Source organism: Rousettus aegyptiacus, unplaced genomic scaffold (genome assembly GCF_014176215.1).
Source record: "Rousettus aegyptiacus isolate mRouAeg1 unplaced genomic scaffold, mRouAeg1.p scaffold_m13_p_6, whole genome shotgun sequence".
NCBI classification, from domain to species: Eukaryota; Metazoa; Chordata; class Mammalia; order Chiroptera; family Pteropodidae; genus Rousettus; species Rousettus aegyptiacus.
The window spans coordinates 9,878,803-9,901,338 of NW_023416309.1; the positions used below are offsets into that span (position 1 = coordinate 9,878,803).

General features: G+C 46.4%; 1 long non-coding RNA gene and 1 other non-coding gene across 5 annotated transcripts in view; one reads left to right on the plus strand and one right to left on the minus strand.

The window, feature by feature from the left end:
• LOC107518072 overlaps positions 1–22,536 on the minus strand; it is an 81,801-nt gene that overhangs the window by 38,078 nt on the left and 21,187 nt on the right. For all 4 annotated transcript variants that reach the window (XR_001598726.2, XR_001598725.2, XR_001598723.2 and 1 more), the window contains exon 2: positions 11,194–11,328. This is a non-coding gene — a long non-coding RNA (uncharacterized LOC107518072). The remainder of the gene's footprint in view (positions 1–11,193; positions 11,329–22,536) is intronic.
• Positions 10,616–10,689, plus strand: TRNAV-UAC. The gene has a single exon. It is a non-coding gene; the product is annotated as a tRNA-Val (tRNA).

The following is a 22,536-nucleotide window of genomic DNA, read 5'->3' on the forward strand; positions in this document are numbered from 1 at the left end:
GAACGACGCTGATGCCAGCTGGCCAATCAGATCATGCCATATACTCCTCTTTCCCTAATCAGCCCTACCCCTTTCTCTTATTTCCTGTATAAAAGCAACTGCTGCTCAGAATAAAATTTGAGGCTTGATCAGAACACTGTCTTGCCTCCACTCTTTTCTCTCGTCCGTGTTACCCCTCTTTTCTTTAGGTTGGGTTCTCCTCGGTTCTCCCACCAAATAACCGGTCCCGCGGGCGGGACACTGTGGATAATTTTAAATGTTTACATTTCATAAATTAACGTTTTTAGTCCTCAAAACACAATGCAATAAAAATTATACTCCTTCCAATATAGTTGCATTATTTACAATAATGTGGGCTAGTGATGATGCAGAAGATGTAAGTTGTGGATGATCATTTCTCTCTTAATGTTGTTTTGAGGCTACAAGTCTAACCTCTTTAGGGGATAACATCATAAGTCTAATCCAGGAGGAAACCGCCCAGTGTTACTAGCCTTGAAGATGAAGAAAGGAGGCCCATAAGCCAAGGAATGGATTTCTGATCTACAGAAATCTAAGATAATAAATGTGTTGTTTTAAGAAGAAAAAAAAAAGAGTCTAACCTGGAGACCCTTCGTGAAACTGAGAACCTCCTGCCCCCTTTCTCCCTCTGCCTTGGGAGGTACTAAATACAAGGAACAGCAGTATAGGAAGAAGATGTGATCAATTCTCTCAAGAGGGAGAGATTGGGAATCAATCAAGGAGGCTTCACGGAGGTGATGACTACTGAGCAGAGGCTCTGCAAGCTGAGTTGGAGTTTATTGGACAGAAAAAAGAAGGGAAAGCATTTCTTGCAGAGGGAAAAGCCCACGTAAAGACCCAGAGTCAGCGAACAGTTTGTGTAGGGACATTATCCACCATTCAGGGCTACCTGGATTACAGTGCAGAGGAAAAGTAGGGGTGATGGGGAAGATAAAGCTGCAAAGGTATGTAGAGACCAAATCATACACGGCCTTAGATGTAAGGCCTCCTCTGCCAGAAAAAGAAAGAAAAGTGAAGAGCCCGATGTTCATTCTCTTGGAGGAAATGTTTAACCTGGAGACAGAAGACTTGGGGGAAAGCAAGTGTGTGCTAATATCTACAGGACAACTTTCTCATATTTGTGAAGTCTTTTTTATTCCCACCCCAATACACAGGGCTTAGGACACACGTGGAAGTTACAATGTGACTGGTGCCGTTTAGAGAAAAAGATGACACTCAAAGGTGTACAAGAATGGACTGGGCCACTGAGGTGGCAATGAGTTCCCCATCATTGGAAGTATTTGAGAAGCCAAAGGGCCACCTGGCAGAAATGTTGATGGGAGATTCGAACATCAGGTAATAGCTGATTTAGATAATTTGAGTTTTCTTTCAGCCTTGAAAATCTCCAACACTATTTTGTCTTGTATTAGAACAGATTCGAGACATTGCCTTTGGGGGGAAAATAGTAATCAAAATGTAAATACCATGGGAATAATAGATTTGGCCTAATTATCAGCGATTACTCAGAGTTTGTCATTATTTCCATACAATATATCCCAAAGTTCCAGAAAACAAATCAAAGAAAGTACCATGGCCAAAGCCATTAATAGAAGCAAAACACTTCAAGACAAGAATTTAATTTCCTGGGTGAGTTCTTGAGGCACGTTTTTGTTGATGAATATTTATAAAAGTGGGTTAGGCTGGACCTGGTAATGATTGCAAAAAATCTTAATGCTGTCCCTCTCATTAATTTACTTTTAATGAATGACTTGGTAAAGCGTAACCATTTGTACGTAATGATTTCATTAATGGCTATGGCATATGCAACCGTTTTTCACACGTTTGAATGTCACTTGAATAAAATGATACCTTAAATTATACAGTATAATAAAGTATGTTTGTTGAAACATGACAAGCTTCTGCCTCTTGGTACTCAGGCTCCAGGAATTCGTTGCATTTGGAAGAGCAACAGTTTAACGAGACTCGAGTGATGGATTTCTTCTTCCATATCTGAGATTTCTCTCAGAACTAGTCCCTGGACTTCAGCCCTGAGAACCCTGCATGAAAACTTCGAGCAAGAGAATGCAGTGTGCCTCATAGTAACCCCCCACAGCCTCACTTTGGCCTTTAAGACTTAAGATTCGCTTAAACACGGTCCTCAGGGCAGAAACCCAGATTATCCCAAATAAGGAAGGCGCCTCTGAGTAGGACCGGTCAGGGGCGGGGCCGAACTGGAGGCGGTTGGGCCGGGGGAGGGCCCAGAAGGGGGGTGGGGCCTGGCAAGGAGGCGGTGTCAGGAATTTTGCCTAGTAAGGGAAGAAACTCCCGCAAAAAATACCCCATGCTGATCACTCTGCTCATCTGTCTGGCTCTCACCTGCTCTTCTAAGGACTTCCTAACCCTGGTCATCAGGGATGTCATGCTAACATGCTTCCTTAAGCTTTGTTGAAACTGGTTTGGGAGATAGAGTGGCCAGGTGCTATTTACAATGAGTCCACTTGATTATGCCTTAGCTCAGTCTAGTGTCTGTTTTCGCAGAACGCTTATCCAGTTTGTAACGCCGCTAGTGTTCACTATTGAATCCCTACCCCTGGAACGTTAACAAGTGATCAGGAATTATTTCTTGTCAGAGAGAGACTGAGAAGGGAAGAGAGAGTGAGGGAGAGAGAAAGGAAGGAAGAAAGAAGGGGAGGAAGAAGAGAAAGAAAGAGAGGGAGAAAGACTGATTGAAATAGATTGGAAGCTTAAAGCGAAGTAAACCACTGGCCAAAAAAAAAAAAGGAAAATAAGAAGCGTCGGTATCAATGTTGGCTCTATAGAGCAGCCATTTCCCTTCCTGGCGCCCAGCATCCTTTCCAGCATTGCCAGCTCCCCTGCTTAGGTCTCATCGCCCTGCTCCCCTTGGTCACTTATTCTCTCCCGTCATGAGCGTGGTTCTGGAAATGAATAAAGTGTTTGGACAACAATGACAGCAATGTTTCTCTGCAGGTGTACAATGCTACGTGGTTTTCAAAGCGTTTTCCTATCTTTGATCTCAAATTCTTCCTGGTCCAGTCTGTCTCATGGGGTTGTTTCATTCATTATTCCCATTTTTTCCCAGAGAAAACAGACTCCGTGGAATTAAAAGTAGGCTCAAGGTCACAGAGCCAGGAAATGGCTGAGCTAAGAGGACTTCAACTCAGGTCCTGCATTACATGGATGAATAGCTTTTAATGTTTCTCAACCACTTAATAGTTTACCTCTCCCAAGGGTGTTTGCATTTTAAAAGAGAACTAAAAAGAGAGGGAAATGTATAATCTAAATGAATGAATTGTAAATAGTAAAATGTCCAGTAGAAAAGCATGTGCACAGGAAAGCACTGGGGCCAGAGGGACAGGGTGGTCCCAGAAGATTTTCAATACACAGGCTTTCAGGGTCAACCCTATCTGGGTTCAAATCTCTTCCGTCCCATATATTAACCCAGTGATCTTGAGCCAGCAGTTTCCACTTTTTGAGTCTATTTCCTAATCTGAGAAATGGAGATAATAACCCCATCTTAAAAGGCTGATTTGAGAATGGCATGCATAGAAATTGGCACACAGTGGGTGGTCAGCATAGATTAGGGCAGTACATGGAAGGCCTCAATTACGGGGCCTTGGCAGGAATTAAGGTCCTCATATCCAGTTCTGCAGAAGGAAAGAGGAAGACAGGATGGGGAACCCAAGCCTGCTGCCCCAGGCCCATCTCTGTCAGGCACAGGGCTGAACTCACCTACTCCCATGCTAATTACTTTGCCTTTAGGAGCAAGCCCAGATCGGAAGAGGGGCTAGCTACAGCTAGCTACATTGCAGCCCTCATCTCCTCCCGGTCTTCTCCCACCTCCTCGGAAAAGATTTATGGAAAGATTAAGGGGCCTTTTTTTCAATATCTATTAATATTCATGGCAGTCTTCACAGCCATCTGCTTTTAACGATTTTGTTTGCAAAGACCTGAGATTAAAATATGGCCTGCTAGTGCTCTGAAGCATCTGAACTGAAGGCGATAAAACAAAGGCCTTTTCAGGAGCTCTGAGCTGGCCTGTCACTCTACCTGCAGCAGGGGAGACTAATGACTATTGGGAGGGAGGGGCAGTGGAGGGGGTGCCCAGACCTGTCTGAGACTAGATGAAGGCAAGGGAGGGGGACCCGTGCTGCCCTTTGGCCTGGCAGGGTTAATTGAAGGGGAATGAACAGCCCAGCTCCCTTCCTACCACCTTGCACGGGGGCCCTGGGGGGAAGGAGGCTTAGATAGTACAAGAGGAAGATGCTGGCTACAGCACAGGGGAGACTCAAGGCTTCGAGGCCTCCAGAACCCGGGAATCAGCACTCTGAGAGAGGGCTATCTGCACTGGAACTGTCCAGGGCTTGAGAGAGGGCTGGGGGAGCCCCTCACTGTGATGCTGTGACCCATACCCACAAGTGTCACACCGTACCTCTTCTATGCATCAGTGCTTGTGATTAAAGTCCAGGACCTTTGCAATATAGTTCTGCCTTGGGAGGAACCCCTTATTCACCCGCCAATATTTTGGTGTGCTCTTGGCCAAGTTGGTATCTCTCTCCTGGCCTAATCTGGAAGAGGGGTTTTCAGTGAGCTCCTAGGAGGTAGTTTGGAGACAAGGAAAGGACAAGCAGTGGAACACAGCCCAGCGTGTGGCCAGGCATCTCATGCCCTGCACAATTTCAGCAGGTGCTTTTCTGAGCCTCTGAAGTGGTCCTGAGCGGCCTCCAGGCCTTCCACCTTGAGCAGTGCCAGGTCTCTCTGTTTCATATGTCCAGGCTCCACCTCAGAGGTCATTTGACTGAAGCCACCTACTGCTATGAATGTTTGAAAAACAGCCAAGTTCCAGTTACTTCTCTCATTAGACAGCATCTCTCCTCTCTGGCTCCCTTGGATTCTAGGTTCCATACTTCCAAAACATCCCCGGAGGGGCAAATGCCTAATTCCTGTGCAAGCAGGCAGAGATGGTGGGTGTCTATGTGTCTCTATGTGTCTTCCCCGCCTCCTCCCCCTGCCAACAGGGTCACCTCTTAGTCAAGGCTCATGCTACACATCCAGATTCCCACCCTCCGCGTGTGGAAAGTCTCTATCTTTGTCTACCTGCCTGCCTCTGTATGCTGAGACCCAACCCACAAATACCAGAAACACTCCCTAGCTGTCCCTCATAGGAAAGAAGAATTTTACAACAGGATCTCCCCAAGGAGCTGCATCAAGCTGAAGGGAAAAGATTCTTTGTTAAATCTCACAAGTTTAGGAAATCCTTCCATTTCCACTCTCAGGGTGCCGCTTATGATTCTAGCAACCTTTCTAAAACTCAGCAGACTCACCTGCCGTGGCTTCCCATGCTGTCTTCTGCCAGGCTTTCAAGGCCCAAGTGAAGGAGAGGTGGTTGGCCGAGGGATAACCCATTCTTTGAGGACTGCTCAGCACCCACAGTCCTGTGAAGGGGTGGCCATGCTTTGTCCACCTCGGGACCCCACTCTGCTTGTGCCTGGCTTTCCTCCACTCTAATGGTATTATCAGGCTGTGACCCTTCAGTGGCCTCAGCTTCTACAGGAAAACACCATTCCCTCAGAATGAGACACAAAGTCTGTCACTATCAGATCCTGCCTGCCTTTCTAGAATCTTCTCCCATCTAATCCTCCTCTTGATACCTCCAGTCACACTGAATATCTAACATTCATGGGATGGATATACACACCCTGCCATGCCTCTGAGCCTTTGCACATGCTGATCTTCCTGCCTGGGAAATGGAAGTGTGATCTTCTTTTCTTCTAACCCTCAAAGCCGCATCACCTTCTCCATGAAGGTGTCAAATGCCAGGCCACTTGCCCACAAGCAGAACCAGCCACTCTTCATGCCCCTAAATAACAGTGAGATTTGGGAGACACTTTACCTGCATCACCTCATTTAGTCCTCACACGTTACTGTACAGGACTATCCTGTTATTATCCCCATGTTATAGGTAAGGACATTGCAGCACAGAGAGAAAAAATGACTTGCCTGAGGTCACACAGCTACAACATAATAGTGCCAGGATTCAGATAGAGTAGTGTGTATAGCATGTGTGTACGTTAGGGTAGGTGTTGTGTATGAGAAAGGATTGTATGAGGGAGATTACGAGAGCAAATATATGCAATGTTGTGTATGGTGTGTAAAGGCATCTGTGTAAGCAGATGAGTATGTGTGTATGCATGTGTGTGTGTGTGTGTGTACGCACACACAGATGTCCTCAGACACTCCCCAGACCCTGCACGGGTGACTAGAGGCCTGATCTCAGCTGCATGAATAGTTAAAGCCCTTAAACTGTGCCGCTTCATCATTGATATTTTTACAAAGTTGTCACAGAGAAATATCATTTTTCTTCCTCCTTTATTTCATTTTCTTTGGGATATAGTAATTAACAAAAGCTGTTAGATGCCAGCAAAACTGTTTCTTTTGAAGTTTCTACATGGCTGTCACCCAGGAGATAAAGGCAGATTATTCAATCTTGACATTATAATTGTGGATGCCAGATAAAAGCCTGGATTAGACACTTCACTGTCCCACTCAGAGGGGAGGATGAGATCACCAGGAGGGAGCTTGCCCTCAGGCGGGAGGGTAGGAGGGCCAGCAAGAGGGGATGCCACTGCGAGGGGAGGGAGCAGCTCACCACCTGATTGGCTTCTTTCATTCTGAGTTGAGCAGTCCCCGAACAACACAATGTTAGACAGAAAGGAAGAATGTCCCATACTGTAGTGGAACAATTCAGAAGTCAGGAGCTAGCCTCCCAAGCCTGGTGACTCCCCTGTTATAACTCGCCCCAAACCGACTGACAGGATACTGCTTCCTCCGCCACCCTCAACCCCACTGCCACCCCTGGGCTAGATGCCCAGCTTCTCAAAAGAGGGGCTGGGTGTTTTCAGTGGTGGCATCTCTGAACATGACAGACGCATGGCAGGCACAGTATGTGCACCTCCTGAGAGAATGAGCCCTGGGTTCTAGTCCTGCCTCTTGCTCCCTCACTGTGGACTGGGCTTGGAGAAGGCAGGAGAGGCTAGGGTGTGGAAAAGTCATCTGGCTGCTCAGAGCCCACCCAAGCCCCAATCACGGGTCACCTGAGAGCAGTGGGCATCAACAAGGGAGAGGCTGGACAGGGCAGGGCAGAAGAGGCTTCAGCATGAAGAACAAGAGGCCAGCTTTTTAGTGGAGGAAGAAGGACCAGAATCCAGATGCCATGGAGATGCCACTCTTAGACTGGAAGCTTCTAAAATGCAGGGACCATTATTGTCTAATTTTCAGATCAATCCTAAACCAAATGATGACCTTGAAATTCAGCTTATCCAAACCAGTCATGAACTGGTTGGTGTTCTCTATACTCCATCCAGCCCACAGACAAGAATTCACAATGTTAAATAATAATAATAACACAAGCATTAACTATATCAGTCAGGGGCCAACCTAGAACCTATAAACCTCTAGGTATTTAAAGCTGAAGGAATTTAACACAAGGACTGGTTACACAGAAGATGAAAAATCACAAGGCAATCTGGAGATTAGCAACAGCAATGAGTCCCGTCGGGAAGAAGGCAGGCAGTGGTGTTCCCAGAGCCCAGAGGCCACAATGACCTGGCCAACCTAGAACCTTGGTGGGTCACAGAAACACTGCCAAAAATGGTGCCCAAGACAGAGAGATGGGGGAGACACCCTGTCTTCTCCTGGCTTCCCACCTTCTCACCTTCCCATCTCCAACCAAAGCTTCTCATTGACTCAATGCAACAAATCCAGGAGCCTTAAGGGGATAGTTTCTTAGATACAGAGTAAAACAGGGGAAGGGTGAGGAGGGGAGCTGAGGACAAATTAACCAAGGGGTGGCCCCCTTGCCAGCATTTTAAAATTTGAGCTGGATTTCCAACTTCTCCAAGAAAGGGCAGCATTTGGCCCATTTTTCCAAGTGGCAACAAGCATGAGGAGGTAAGGGAGGCTGTTCTCTTCAGAAGGAGCATGCTCTTCAGTTTTTCACTGTTCCCACCAGGCCTGCCTTACTCATCAATGGTACCTGGAGGTATTTCAATTTGCAACTTCTGGTCTAAATTGATATACCCATTTTGAAGTGAGAGGAACTGAGGCTCAACCAAGGAGAAGTGATTTACCCAAGGTTACACAATGACTCAAGAGTAGAGACAAGACCAGAATTTAGATGCCCTGGATTATATTTCTTAAGTGCTAAATTGATTACCAAATAGGGGAAAGCATTTGTAAAGTGTCCATGTCTGTCAGTGGGGAAACAGTTGGTATTTACTGGACCAGCACTGGCAAAACAGCAGTGCAGGTGCTCCTGTGTCCACTGGCCAGTGAGCTTTGTCAGGAGAATAGCAGGAGAAACTCCAGTAATGATGACAAGAACAGGATCAGAGATGACAGAAGTTGTTCTGAGCCTGGCACTGCCACTCAATTGTTATGGACCATAGCAAAGTCCCTCTTGGTGCTCCACACCACAAGGAAGTATGACCAAGAGTTCTCTGGAAGCCTTCCCCACTCCACCAGGCTGGTACAGTATTTCTTGGGCAGAGGTGGGAGGAAACCATCCTCCTATAGAAGCCAGCTGAGTGCATGAGGGTCCTTAAAAAGAAAGGTCGAGGGGAGACACTGGGATACATAAATCTGCCAGCACAGCTCTCTCAGAAAGGGTTTTAATTAATTGTTTTTATACGACATAAGAGCAACTCATTACTGAACAGCTTTGATTTGTGACACCTGCATTATAGATGATTTTTAAATTAACATTTCCCCAATAAAAGGTGTCAGTAGAGAGCTGAAGGCGCCCAGAGAAGTATAAAAGGATAATAATATGAAAACACAAATAAACACCAGCCCAGCCCAACAAAGGGGGTTGCTTAATCAATTTTACAATTAATTAAGACTGCCTGAGGTATCTGGGGCCCTGGAGGCAGTTGGAGGTACTGGGTTGAGACTCAGGCATCAAATGGTAGGAGAAGGGAAAGAGGTTGAGGCTTAAGAGAGAAATTCAATGAGAATGAAAGCTGCTCTGCCAGGTTTCCCGTAAGGGGAGGGAAATAAGAGTCAAATCTGTTCTGGCGAGCACTCTTTCTCCCTTTGTTCTCCTGGATTTGTCATTGATTCATTCAGTAAGTATTTATAGAGCTCTTGCTATGTGTTCCAGGCAGAGCAATGAGCCCAGGAAAGGCACCAAGGTGAGAGAAAGGGAGTGGCACCTCGGAGATGCTGAGAGCCCAGTATGTCTGGTTCGGAAAGAATGAAGGGCAATGTAGCAGAGAAAACTGGAAAGGTAGGCAGGGGCAAGATAGACTACAGAAGCCTCTGGAAAATGTCATGTCACATTTAGAGTTATTTTCAGATGCCCTTTGAAGAGTTTCAGGTAAAAGAACCACATGATAAAATTTCCATTTTAGATAGATGCAAGTGGATGCCACATTGGAAGGGTAGGGGGAGGAAAAGAAGTCACTTGAGCAAGACTTGCTGATGGATTGAGTTCAGAGAGAGGTAGCTGAGGCAGAGAAACAGATCATTGGTACCAGGGAGACTTCGAAGCTAGAATCCACAGGTTTTGTTCCTGGGGGGTAAAGGGGTGCTGGGGAGAGGGGAAGTGGGAGCTGAGGATAACCCCAGCCAAGAATAATGCTGGACAAGCAACTATACACAGGACACTAACAAGGTTTCACCCATGGAGTCTTATGTTCTGGTAAGGAGAAACAGGAAATAGACGAGTAAAGGGATGAACAAAGGACTTCATAGTGCGCTGAATTGCGGGGTGGTGGGGTATACCGAAGAAAATGGACCCAGGTGCTGTGGTGAGGACTGCTGGGGCAGCATAGTCTGGATCAGGGTGGTTGTCAAAGGCCTCTCTGAGAAGGTAATATTTGAAATAAGACCTGAGGATGAGGAGCTAGGCAGGCCAAAGTTAGGACAAAGATGGTCAGAGATCAATTCCGCAGTTACAAAGGCCCTCACAGTGGGAGGGGGGACCTGGACCTGGGACCCCCAGCAATCTACCTATTCTACTGTTCTCTCTTAGTTCTATCTTTTATTTTGCTCTGGTGGACCAACTGGTATATAAATGAGGACTGGTCCCAGCTACAGATAGAAGCCATGAGCATTGAGAAGTTTCCCATGCCTCACCCCAGGCCTTTACACTCTCTTGCCAAAGGATTCGGCCTCTCCAGGGATGTCAGTTTCCATCTCCGTGCCAATACCCCAGAACTCTCCTAAACTCTGGATCCACTTGGACATCTCCCAGGCATCTCATAACACATCCATCATCTTCCTCCTGAGGTCCACTTTTCTCCTGTGTCTCGACCTCAATTAAAGATGCCCCCATCCATCCAGTTGCTCAAAACAGAGGCCAGGGAATCATCTCAGTGCTCCCTCTCCCTCTCCTCTATATCCAGGTCCAAGCTCTTCCTCCTTATAGCTCCTGAACCTATCTTCTTCTACACATTACATTCCGTTCTACTTGTTCTAGCTGCCTGCATGTTTTACCTTGGTGACTACAATAGTACCCCTCGCTCTCCATCCTCCTCCCATTAGTGCACCCTGCACACAACAGGAGGAGAAATCCTTCTACAACGAAAGCCCTTGGTGTGGCTCCATAGTGTAGTGGTTAGCACATCTGCTTTACACGCAGAAGGTCCTGGGTTCATGCCCCAGGTGGAGCCACACACCATACCTCGGGTGCACGAGACCCCCATAATGTGCCAGGGGCACCAGGTCATGGGGGTGTCAGGCCCCGGCTGTGTGCCACAAACATTTGGGAGTGTCTCAAATTCCCTTCAGAGTGTCCCTTCAGAGACCCAGTTCTTAAGGGGAGACAGCAACATCCATAGGTCAGGGGTGGAAGTGGGCAGAGGAGAATTTAAGAGGGGAAAAAAATGATTTAAAAAAATTAAATTAAATTAAAGCCTATCACATGTACTACTGTTCAAAAAGCTGTGCCCTCAGACTAAATTCAAACATTGTTACTATGCTTATTGAAGATCTCTAGAGCCCAGCCCCTGCCTACCTTCTGTAGCACTATGTTGTCTTCCCCTCCTTCAGTGCTGTCCAGATACAGAACTCTCGCCTCAGCTCCTGAAACTAACATTGTTTCCCTCACCTGTCTTTCACATCCATGGTCCCTCTGCCCAGGACATCCCAGATGTTCTGCTGCACCCTCTCACCCACCTCCATTATCTGGCCGCCTTCAACTCCGCAGTCCATGCTGCAGGTCCATCCTCCAGGTTGTAAGCTCCACAAGATCAAGAACTATTTCTGCCTTGTTTGCCAGTCTTCCCAGCATCTGGTGGGCAGACCACATTGCTGAATGAATGGGAAAAATCAATGAATTAATGGAGGAATCCAATGATGTCACATAACAAAACATGAAAAACGCTTCCTAGAAGTTTAGGTGTTCAGTGAGACCAATAATAACCAGCATCTTTAACTTAGTGACACATGTTTCACTGGTCAGATCATGTCCTCACAAGTGACTGGATAAGATCACTTTTCCAGGAAGGAAATTAATATTACGATGGGAGGAGGGGACAGACCTCCACTTGAGATGGTGCATCTTCTACTTTGACAAAACCAGTGGGCGATGTGGGGCCAATACAATATCCACTCAGTCTGTGGGCCAGCCACTTTCTATCCTCTCCACATTTCCCCTTGGATACCAAGAGGCTGTGGCTATCACAGGGGCTCCTGGCTGTGGTACCTGGGTGTTTAAGGTCCCTTTTGCTTGTAAGGGATGTGAGATAGGTGGTTCCTGCCAGGTGTGCCCCGCAGCAACTCCAGCTCACACTTATGGGATGGGGAGAAGGAACTAAACAGCAGGGCTCAAATTGCGTCCAGGACCCAAGCAGACAAGTGAGCATGTATGAGCAGGATAGGCTGTCCAGACAAGGACAACTTCAGGCCAGTGTTGGGACCTGGGGCTCAGGTTAAAACCAGTAAGTGGTACCAGTGTTGCTGGCAGAACTATGATATGTGTGCACATGTATGTATACGTATGTACACACTTGTGTGTGTGTGTGTACTGGTGTTAGGGTCATGGTAAGGATAAGAGTCAGGGTTACAAGAGTGGCTATAAAGAAGTCTACATCCATCAAACCCTCCAGGAAGACCAGCAAGTAGAAAAAAGAAAAGACTGGAGTGGAGGTCAAAGTCAAACATGTAGATTCTTTATAAAGGATAAGGAGTAATTCAGGAGGGCCTCCTTGAGAAGATGGGCTTAAGCTGTGCCCTAAATCGGGGGTCCCCAAACCCCAGGCCATAGGCAGTTAGGACCTGAGCTGCACTGCAGAAGGTGAGTGGCAGGAGAGTGAGCAAAGCTTCATACATATTTACAGCCATTCTCCAGTGCTAGCATCACCACCTCAGCTCCATCTCAGATCATCAGGCATTAGATTCTATAGGAGCACTGGTCCCTGGTGCCAAAAAGGTTGGAAACCTCTGTCCTAAAGAATAAGGACTGTCAAAAGGCAAGAGTTCTTAATCAAACTACTATTTCCTTCATCTTCAAAACCTCCCACCAGAAGGAAGCACCTCTGAAGGCCAGTTTTCTCCTTCCCATAAGTCATAAACTCATCATTGGTGATGCCGAAAGAGAAACAAATATCTTCCTTTGCATTTGAAATGGGCTTCTTGCAACACACCTGCACAATAAGCATTATTCTCTTCCATTTAACAGATGAGAGCACTGAGTCCCAGAGGGATCAAAAGACTTGCAGAGGTCACATAGGATGTTACAGAACTGGAATTCAAACCTGGGCTTATTTGATTCCACATCTAATACCCTTAGGTGACTTTCTCTGTCTTTGGTTCTGATTTTTCTGAGTCATGAAAAGAATTACTGGCAGTTGATGTCAAAAATATACATAGCTGTTTTGATTGACAGCATAAACTCAGTGATGTACAAATAGAATGATTCCATTTTTCTCAATAACTGCTATCAGCTTTACTCTACAAGCTCCAACCCCACAAGCTGGTAGTCAAAGTAGAGGAGGGACGGATGGAAGAAAACAAACTTGCCAAATAATAGCGTCTTCATCCCTTCTGACAATTTTCCTGGTCACATTTAATATCTATAGCTGTCACTTTCTAATTATTAAAAAAGTCATCGTTCAGTTCAAAGCCACCTCTTGCATAGCTTCCATGAGCCCTACCAGCAGGGATGGGAGTGTTATGCTTACAAGTGACTGGCTGCCCCTCAGTGGGGGGCTGGACGCTGCCCTGCAGGGTGCTGCCACCTAACCCTGGCCACTTATGACCTCACCCTGGCTGTCCTCTGAGGGCACTGGTGGAGACCAGTTGCCAGCTCCTTATGTGACACTGTAATCCTCTCCACAACCCTTGACATCAGGGACACTCCAGGGCATAGCTGCTTCCTCTCCTCACTCCTGGCAAGTCTGGGGAGAGAGACATGGCTGTTTTCACCAAGCACACTCTGCTCTTCTATTTAGAAAGCGGACAGAGGGCACATTGCTTCTGCTAAAATGCTCTTCCTTAGCAAAGCTTGGATTGGATGTTGTGGTAGAGACCACTCACTCTCCACCAATATGCAATCTCCCCTGACAAAATGTCAACAGTCCAAGGTCACCAACTAGACAAGGAGTCTGCACACTATGATCCTACCACTGCTTATTTTTGAATGGTCTTTGAGCTAAATAATTGAAATCATTGAAAAATTAAAAGAATAATATTCATGACACATAAAAATTGTACGAAATTCAAATTTCTGTCCATGAGTAAAGTTTTATTGATATATAGCCACATCATCATTTGCATACTGTCTGAGGCTGATTAAGATACAAGCATAGAGTGAAATACTTGCAACAGAGCATATTGCCTAATATTGCAATGGCCGTATACAGTGTCAGTGGGTACTAGAGTAATCGGGGTGAGGTAACTTCATAAATTATGTAAATGCCTAACCATTGTGCTGTATACCTAAAACTAATTTAAGAAGGAAAGAAAGAAAGGAAGAGAGAGAGAGAGAGAGAGAGAGAGAAGAAAAAGAACTGTAGGGAAAGCATTGTTAAGGTAAAGTTGAAGTTAGAACAGAAAGAAATAAATAGGTTCCAAGTGAAACTACTGAAGCCAGGATACCTTTCATCTTTTATAATTAGATGAGCCAATACAGTCCTTTTAAAGTTGTTTTCTTTTTTAAAAGAGAGAGAGAGAGTATATTGCTCACAAAGCCAAAAATCTTTCCTATTTGGCCCTTTGCAGAAAACATTTGCAAAGCCCAGTTAAGACTACATTTTTCAGCCTCCCTTATAGCTAAGGGGGACCATATGATAATTTCTCACTAGTGGAAGTAAAGTGAAAGTGACATAAGATATCAGGTATGCCTCTCCATGTTCTCCTCTGACTCTGGCTGGAGCCAGGCATGGCAGCTCCTAGTTTTAACTACTGAGACCATGGTGGCGGGGCAATGACATGGAGTACCCCAGTCTCCGAATTACTGTGATACTCAGAGCTGCCCTGCCAACCTGGATCATTCACATTAAATCTGTGAGAGGAAAAGAGAAACTTCAAACCTATTTACACCACTGCATTATCATGATACAGCAGCCCTTCCTTACTCTGACTAGTACAGATGTTTATCTCTAACTGGGCACTGTCTCTAGAGTTCTTTACCTACAGATCCCGATTGCCTTATTTTAAGCTATGATTTTTGTGTGGGAGGCTTGCATAATAATAGAGTTGTACCCCTCCTCACATCAGCGGTACCCTATAGACATGATAAGAGAATTATTTATTTTAGAATTCTTCTGTTTCCAAGGAAGAGAGGGGCACTAGCTCAATGAGAGACTCGAGGAGAGAGACTAGTTCAGTATAAAGTAGACCCTCATCAGAATCCCAAAATAAAATGCCAGGAGCAGCCAGGCTTCATGGGAACCAGCATTGTGAGATGCCCCTCTAAGACAAAACTCTCTCTCATGGCATCTAAGCATCTCTCTGTGTTCCTTCTTGGCTGACCAGCTCTCTCTGTTCACTCACAGCTGGTGACCATGATGGATCTCCAGCCTCAAGTCCAGCTCATCAGCATTCTCATGCCCAGGTTCAGCCTCTTCCTGACATTCTCCAGGTAGGAGTCACACTGGCTCAGCTCATGTTTTTGAGCCAGACCATCCAAAGTATATAGTATGGAGAAACCTGTGTTTCAAAGGCTCACCCCAGATCAACCAGCTAAGGTCTGGAGGATGCAGACACATGGCACAAACATAGCCGCTACCACATAACGTGCACCGGGGACAAGGGTTTTTCCTAGCCAGGAAATCAATCTCTCTAAGGGGCTGAGAACTTTCATGGCTAAGGGCTTGGACTTGGGGCTAGAACGCTGGCTTCAGCTCCACCTCCTTCTTCTGTAACCATGGGCAAGTTTAATACATTCATTTCCACTTCTATGAAATAGTAATCATAATAAAAACACCTGCCTCATCTATGGCCATGCTACCCTGAACAAGTCCAATCCCATCTGATCTCAGAAGCTAAGCAGGGCTGGGCTTGGTTAGAAATTGGATGGGAGACTACCTAGGAAGACTAGGTGCTATAGGAATAAGAAATTTAAAAAAAATAAAAAAATAAAGAATTGTAAGATGACAAGATCCTTGCAATCTGTGAGGTCAATCAAGGGTTAACTGGCCTAAAAAAAAAAAAAACCTGATTCATAGGGTTGTCAAGAGGATAAAATGAATTAACCCATGTAAAGCACTTAGAACAATACCTTCTGACCTATAGTAAACTTTCAAGGAAGCCTAGTGATTAGAATTATTATTTTCATGATCTTTAAAACAAACAAACAAAAATAAGTCAAAGCTCTAGTTCTTTGCTATAAAAGTCTCAATGTGTGCTCAGTGAATGATACAAGTCGGCTGGAGAAAAGCACAATGATTGAGGCACAGATGCACCTCCTTAAGAAGCACAGGGCTTGGCCCTCTACACACAGACCAATTGATTCAGTGAGGTTGAAGCTCTGAGAGGGTCAATAAGCTGTCCAAATTCACATATTTTAGGTTAATTCCACTGACTGTGTATTTCCATCAGCGTGGATAACCCACTGGGTCCACTGCAAGCCAATTGCTAAATCCTGTGTATGTGGAGATAAACATAGTGAAGACAGAGAAAGGGGCTTGAGGAGTAAGGGACAGCAGAACTCCCACTGGGAGAGGAAAGGGTGGAGTGATATGGAAAAGATGGGAGAAGGCCACCTTGGGGAAAGTGCAGCAGGTCTGGGACAGGTAGGAAATGTGGCTATGTGCTTATTCGAACTTCCCCTGTTAGGCTACCCAGATGCATGCAGCAGAGTCTCCATTTAGCAAACGGAGACCTGGCCTAGAACAAAGCCAGAAGTTCTCGGTGCTTATCCCTCAGCTCTGCCTCCCCGTCCGTCTGGGGCCATGAGAGTGAGGCCTTACCCCTCTCCCAGCCACAGTAGTCATATGTGGTAGATCAGATGACTTTAAGGCCCTCCTGACTCTGGCCCCACTGTGGTGATTTTCTAGTTTCTATTGTGTTTTTGGCGGCAAGCCATGAGCACAGGCCACCCTGTGACTTCCATCCCAACCTGGGACCATGGTGTTGCACTCCCCAATTTATCGTGTGCTGAGGAGTCATGGAAAAAAATAAAACTATTATCCTCAAAACCCCAGTAGATCTCTTAATGACTACTCCACTAATTAGTAGCAGCTGTTAATGAAGTGTGCAGGTACAAGCCTAGGCTCATCAATTAATCCATACATGCTCCTGGGCTGCAGTAATATTTAAAGGGGAAATCAATATCTGGCAGCTGGGCCTGGGAAGGTTGGTCCGGGTGGGGAAGGTGTAGCATTTCAAGGAATTTGTAACTAAAATAGCTTATGCCTGGAGCACAGTGCAAGGGAGCAAAAACTAGGATAGCCCTTAAGGGGCACAGGGATACAGAAACACTTGCTGGGTGGGGGCAGAATCAGCTGGATTGGCAAGGTGAGCAGGCACCTGCTCCCTCCATGAGTAGGTAGCAAGCTCCATGCCAGGCCAGCAAGGGCGCTCAGAGGTAACACCTCTCCCCAATTCATTCTATCACAAAATCCACTTATTATTTTGGGGTATGGAGGCTGGGGGTTTAGTACTACCTCCTCTTGGCAGATGTAGAGATGAAGGCTCCATGTGAGACACCATCTTGTCCAAATTTACAAAGCAAGTAAGAGAAACAATCGCTTTCCTGGCCTGTGCTGTGCAAAACACCCTACACACATCATCTCATTTAATCCTACACCAACCCAAAGAGATGAGAACTGTTATTTCCCCATTTCGAAGATGGAAATACTTCAGCTTTGAAAAATTAAAACACCTGCCTAACAAAGCTGGTCATTGGCAAGGCTGGTATTCAAAGCCACACAGTCTGACTTTGGAGCTCATATGCTTAGCATACATGACTCTTAAGCAGCAATAAGCCTTCAGGCCTATAGAACCAAATCAAAACTCTTTCACATAATTTCCAGTATCTTGAACTCTGGTCCCCTGCCTTAGATTCCTATTGCTGCTATAGCAAAGTATCACAAACTTACTGGCTCAAAACAACATAAACCTACTTTCTTATAGTTCTAGAGGTCAAAAGTCTGAAATGGTTTTCACTGGCCTAAGGTGCCAAGTCTGGCTTCTCACCATGTCATGTCAGGGACATGGGGAGAGACCATGATCATCATCTTGGGTTAATAATCTTTCCCTGATTAGACTTTATTCCATAGCTCCTCTTCCCCAGCTGCTTATCCTATGCTGTCTGTAAAAGGGGCAGGGAGGAGACTGGAAAAATATATCATGGTTGAAGGGAAGGGAAGGGAAGGGAAGGGAAGAGAAGGGAAGGAAAAGGAAGGGAAGGGAAGGGAAGGGAAGGGAAGGAAAAGGAAGGGAAGGAGAAAGGAAAGGGGCAGGGAAGGATCCCAGAAACCAGTCTTTTCCAAGGAGGCCTGGGTTGGGGCTGGAGTGGGGACATTGAATTTCACCTCCCAGGCCGTGGAGTCCCCTTCCTCAACTGGATGAGGTATTCTTTCAGGGCCTCCTATCCTGGCGAATGACACCCTTACCCCTCCCAGCCAGGTAGCAGGCTACATACCTCATGGAACAGAGTATGTGTTCCAGACTCACTTTTACCCTAGGCCTCCTCCTTGCACACCAATGTGTTCATCACCAGGCCCTCACCAGTCTACCTGTCCCCTGTCCTTATCCTCAGTGCCATAGCTTTAATGAAGGTCCTGCCATTCCCTCTCCTGGATTCCTTTGACAGCCTCCTAACTAGTATTAGTGCACTTGGCCTCACCCCCTAATCTAGTCTTTACACTGCTTCCAGGACCATTTGTTTGGTTACCTTACTCCTTTACCTAAACCCAATCAGTGACTTCCTGCCATATCCAGGGAATTCAAGGCCTTCACTTCCCTTTCCAGCCCCCTCTCCCCCCTCCTCCACCTTTTTCCATCCTATCACTTTCCAGGAACCTACCTATAAAGTTACATGCACACAAACACATACACATACACCGTTTACACTTTTATACATGCTGCTCTCAGCTCCTGGAATCCTTCAATCCCCATACCCCATGAATAAATTCATAGACTTAGGAATCTTTACAATTCTATTCTAAATCTTGAGTCTTTAGAATCATATTCAAGAGTCATCTTGCACTGAAGACTCCCAGGTGTCATCCCCACCTAATCCCACTCCCTCCTGCTGCCCTGTCCTGCTTCTCCATCTGATCTGTATCTGATCCTGGCCATATAACTGTACTGCTATATAACTGTACTTCCCTAACTAGCACCCACCTCTGGGCCTGGTGTGGGGCTAACACAGCTCTTGGGGGTAAAGGTGGGAGAGGTGATCCAATGAGAGTGCCCACAGACACAGCGGGAGTAGGAATGGGCTGTGGGTACTAGATGTTCATTCATAACCACTGATGTTCTGCCATATTTTCTATGAGGACCCTCCTTCCTTTTAAGATCACAGATTCTATGGAGACCTGAGTAACACAGAGAAGAAAGAAACCAGTCTGGCTGCTTACTAAAGATTAGGAAATGTTATTGATGTCATTGGTACTGACACCTAACAGCACCATGGGGAAAGGATACATCCCTCCCCAATGCTATTTGAAGGCCTTCATTTGAACCAAGGCAAAAACCCATTCTCCCTTCGTAGTATTCTACCATTGCCATACAGTTCAGGCATGCATTCACCATAACAATTAGCACCCCAAACAAGCCATGATTATCAGGAGAAATTATAGAATTCAGACTGCTGGCTTAGCCCTTAGCATAACTTCAGGATAGTTTTATCACCTCTTTGGGAGCTTTGAGCATCCTGATATTTACCACTCTCCCAGGGTCATTGCAAAGTCTCAGATGAATTTGGGCTGAATTACTCAACATCTTCTACATGAACTCGCCCTATAGCAAGTGATCAAAGAACTATCAGTCCACCTGCCATTCATTCCTTGATTCTTCAAATATGCACTGAAAACCTACTGATTATAGCAGTACTCTCAGGGCTGGGTGTACAGCCAAAGGTCTTGCTCTCACAGAGCTAAGATTCTAGTGCAGGAAACCAAAAACAAAATAGTAGATGTGTGATGTGTAAGATGACAAGAAATGCTATAGAGAACTATAAGGCAGAGAAAAAACTGGAGGTGGGTGTTTTTCCATTTTGCAAAAAGAAGGACAGGATAAATTAAATGACAGTTTTTCCTCTACTTAAACAATAAGGGAAAGTAAAATAATAGAGAACAGAGACCTGTATTGGGAGTGTCTAGTATGGTAGAAAAAAGAAGGAAATACACCCCCAGGACTGCCATACTGTAAGTTGAGAGCTTCGAATAGCTCCTCAATATGCCAGTTGCAGAGTGGCCAACTGGCCACTTTCAAAGCAGAGTGGCCCAAACACCCGTCTTCCAGTGCAAGAGTAGAAATACCATCTTAGACAGAGTGCTTGCCTTCACACACCCCACCACATAGGCTTCTTTTTTCTCCTTATTCCTCTGAAGCTCTGTGCATCTGCACATTAACTCAAGCTGTTCCCTGGCCCCACAATGACCTTCCTTTCTTCTCCAAATGCTGACCCATTCCACACTCAGCTCAGCATCATCCCATGAAACAGCTCTGGTCATGACTCCCAGTCCTCTGAGTCCCCAAACTTCAGGACACTCATCCCTATTCTGTATCGAAGGAATTTCTGGACATGCATCTGGCTGCTCCACCACAGATCTTCGTGCTTTTAAGAACTGGCATATTCTGAATGACTTCAGTGTCCTTCATAATGCCTGGCACATTGCAGTTCATGCAGAAGAGGGAAAGGGTGATGGGTGTAGGGGTGAGATCCACCCCCTACCAAGAACACTGCCTCAATTCATCTTCACACAGGCAGAACAAGGCTGGCAGGTACATGGCCACATCTGAGAGGCCGGGGAGCTGTTTGTCCAGGTCACGTTCAAGGAAGAGGCTGAGCTTGTGCCAACAGAACTCCTATTGACCACAGACTCCTTTCCACTCTCTCATGCTGCCTGATCACAGAAGGCACTCAACAAATATTTGGCAAGTGAAAGTGTCTGAACAAAGAAATACACACACTGTCCCCTCCCTACCCTGGAGCCCTCCTCACACATCCCAGTAGACACACATGCTGGGTTGGACTTCAAGCTCATCCCACTATCTTGCCTCCAGAAAGAGCTCGTCTTGTGCCTTCAGCAGTGTTACATGCTGGGGGAGGGCCTTTATCCAACCACTGATCTGGCTTTCTAACTCAGTCTTCTAGAGAACTGTCTAGACCCTACCTCCAACACTGAAAATGGGAGCCAAGTCATGGGTACCAGGTCTGGCTGTGATCCAAGCTGAGGCTAGGGATAGGACTCTGGATTTAGAATGCTACATTAATGTAGTAGGGCACCTGCACCTAACGTATATAGGTATGATTCAGCTTATTATATCACGCATGTGTGGCAGAATACCACTATTGTTTTCTGACATATATAAAGTCCATGCGGTCCCCTATGGAGCAGAAGAAGAGCAAAAGAAGTACACTCCCCTCAACAGAACTGCACTCCCTGCAATGGGCACATGCTCCCCACAATAAAGTTGGTGCCTGTTGTTTCATTCTCATGTCAGCTCCTTATGCATTCTTTCAACTGCACATCTCACCACCGAAACCTTCTCTTCTTGATCAGCTCAGTGCTGACACATGGCATAATCTGCAGGATGAGGTGCGTATGACCCCCAGTGCTCTGGACGTTCCCCAGGTGGAGGATACCCAGGTAGAGGACATGCAGCCCCTAGCCTCCCAGTGGTATACCGTGGCCACATATCTGGCTATGTGGACAACCCCAGAGGATTGGGATAGAGTGAAGCCACGTCCCGAGGACATTCAGAAAGCCTTGGAGATGATGGAGCCAGATGTCACAACCTCTCGCTGGGAGGCAACGGGTTGGGTGGCCTGGATGTTCCTGGCCGTGCTGCAGCCGGCCAGCATGGAGGTTCAGGATCAGGCTCAGTGGGTGCAACAACCACAACGTCAGGAAGAAGGCAGCTGACAGCAGCAGAACACATGCTGCAAGGCCCTGACAGGTTGCTGCTATCGTCCAGGTCTGGGAGCCCATCAGCAATACAGCAGCAGGTGTGGCCAGTGATACAGAAGGAAGTTGAAGGGAAACAGCCATTGGCCCCCAGGAAAAAGCTTGCAGCACCCCCCCAGGCTAAAAAGCATACCACCTTGATCCAGTACACCTCTGCCAAACTCCAGGATCTGACGAAACAGGTGCAGCAGGGAGCCAAGGAGACAGTTCTGGGGTGGCCGTGAAGCTGTGGGATGATAGGGCCAAAGGGACTAAATTATCTCCAGAAGAGATGGCTCAGCTGGCCTCTCTAATGGTGATACCATTCCTCAAGCAGCACCTCCAGAATGTGGTGTGTCTTGGGGTACAGGCAATCACTCCCTGATTAACTGGCTCATGTCCGCTGCACAGACAATGTGGGCTGACCTAGGAAAGCTGCCAGAGACAGTGAGCAGATGGATCACGTACTCAGATCTAGTCCAGATAATTCAGGAAATGGGCATGCAACAGATAATGTTTCGTGCCCAGTACATTATCCTCAATGAAGAGGTATTTACAAACCGTATGAAGGACTTGATCTTGACCTCTGGCTCGGCCGGTACTTTTGGCACCATGGAAGCTCTGCTGGCCCCTTATGTGGAAAGGCGGATCCACGAGGTAACGTTCACCATGGCTAGATTGGGGGATGTGGAAGTGAAGCACAAGGAGCGTTCCATCCAAGTGCGTGCTGTACCACCCTCTGCACTTCCAAACCGACCGGTGCACAGATGGAAGTGTGGCTGAAAAGGGGGGTAGGGTGGACAGCACCTAGTTCATTTGGACATAAAAGTGAGCCACAGGCAGATGTGATTTGAGCTCCTTGCAGCAGGGGTCACTGCAGAAAAGATGGAGCAGCAACCTAATGAAGTGCTGCTGGCGCTGTGGAATCAGCTGTGTCCTGACCAGAAATTCACTC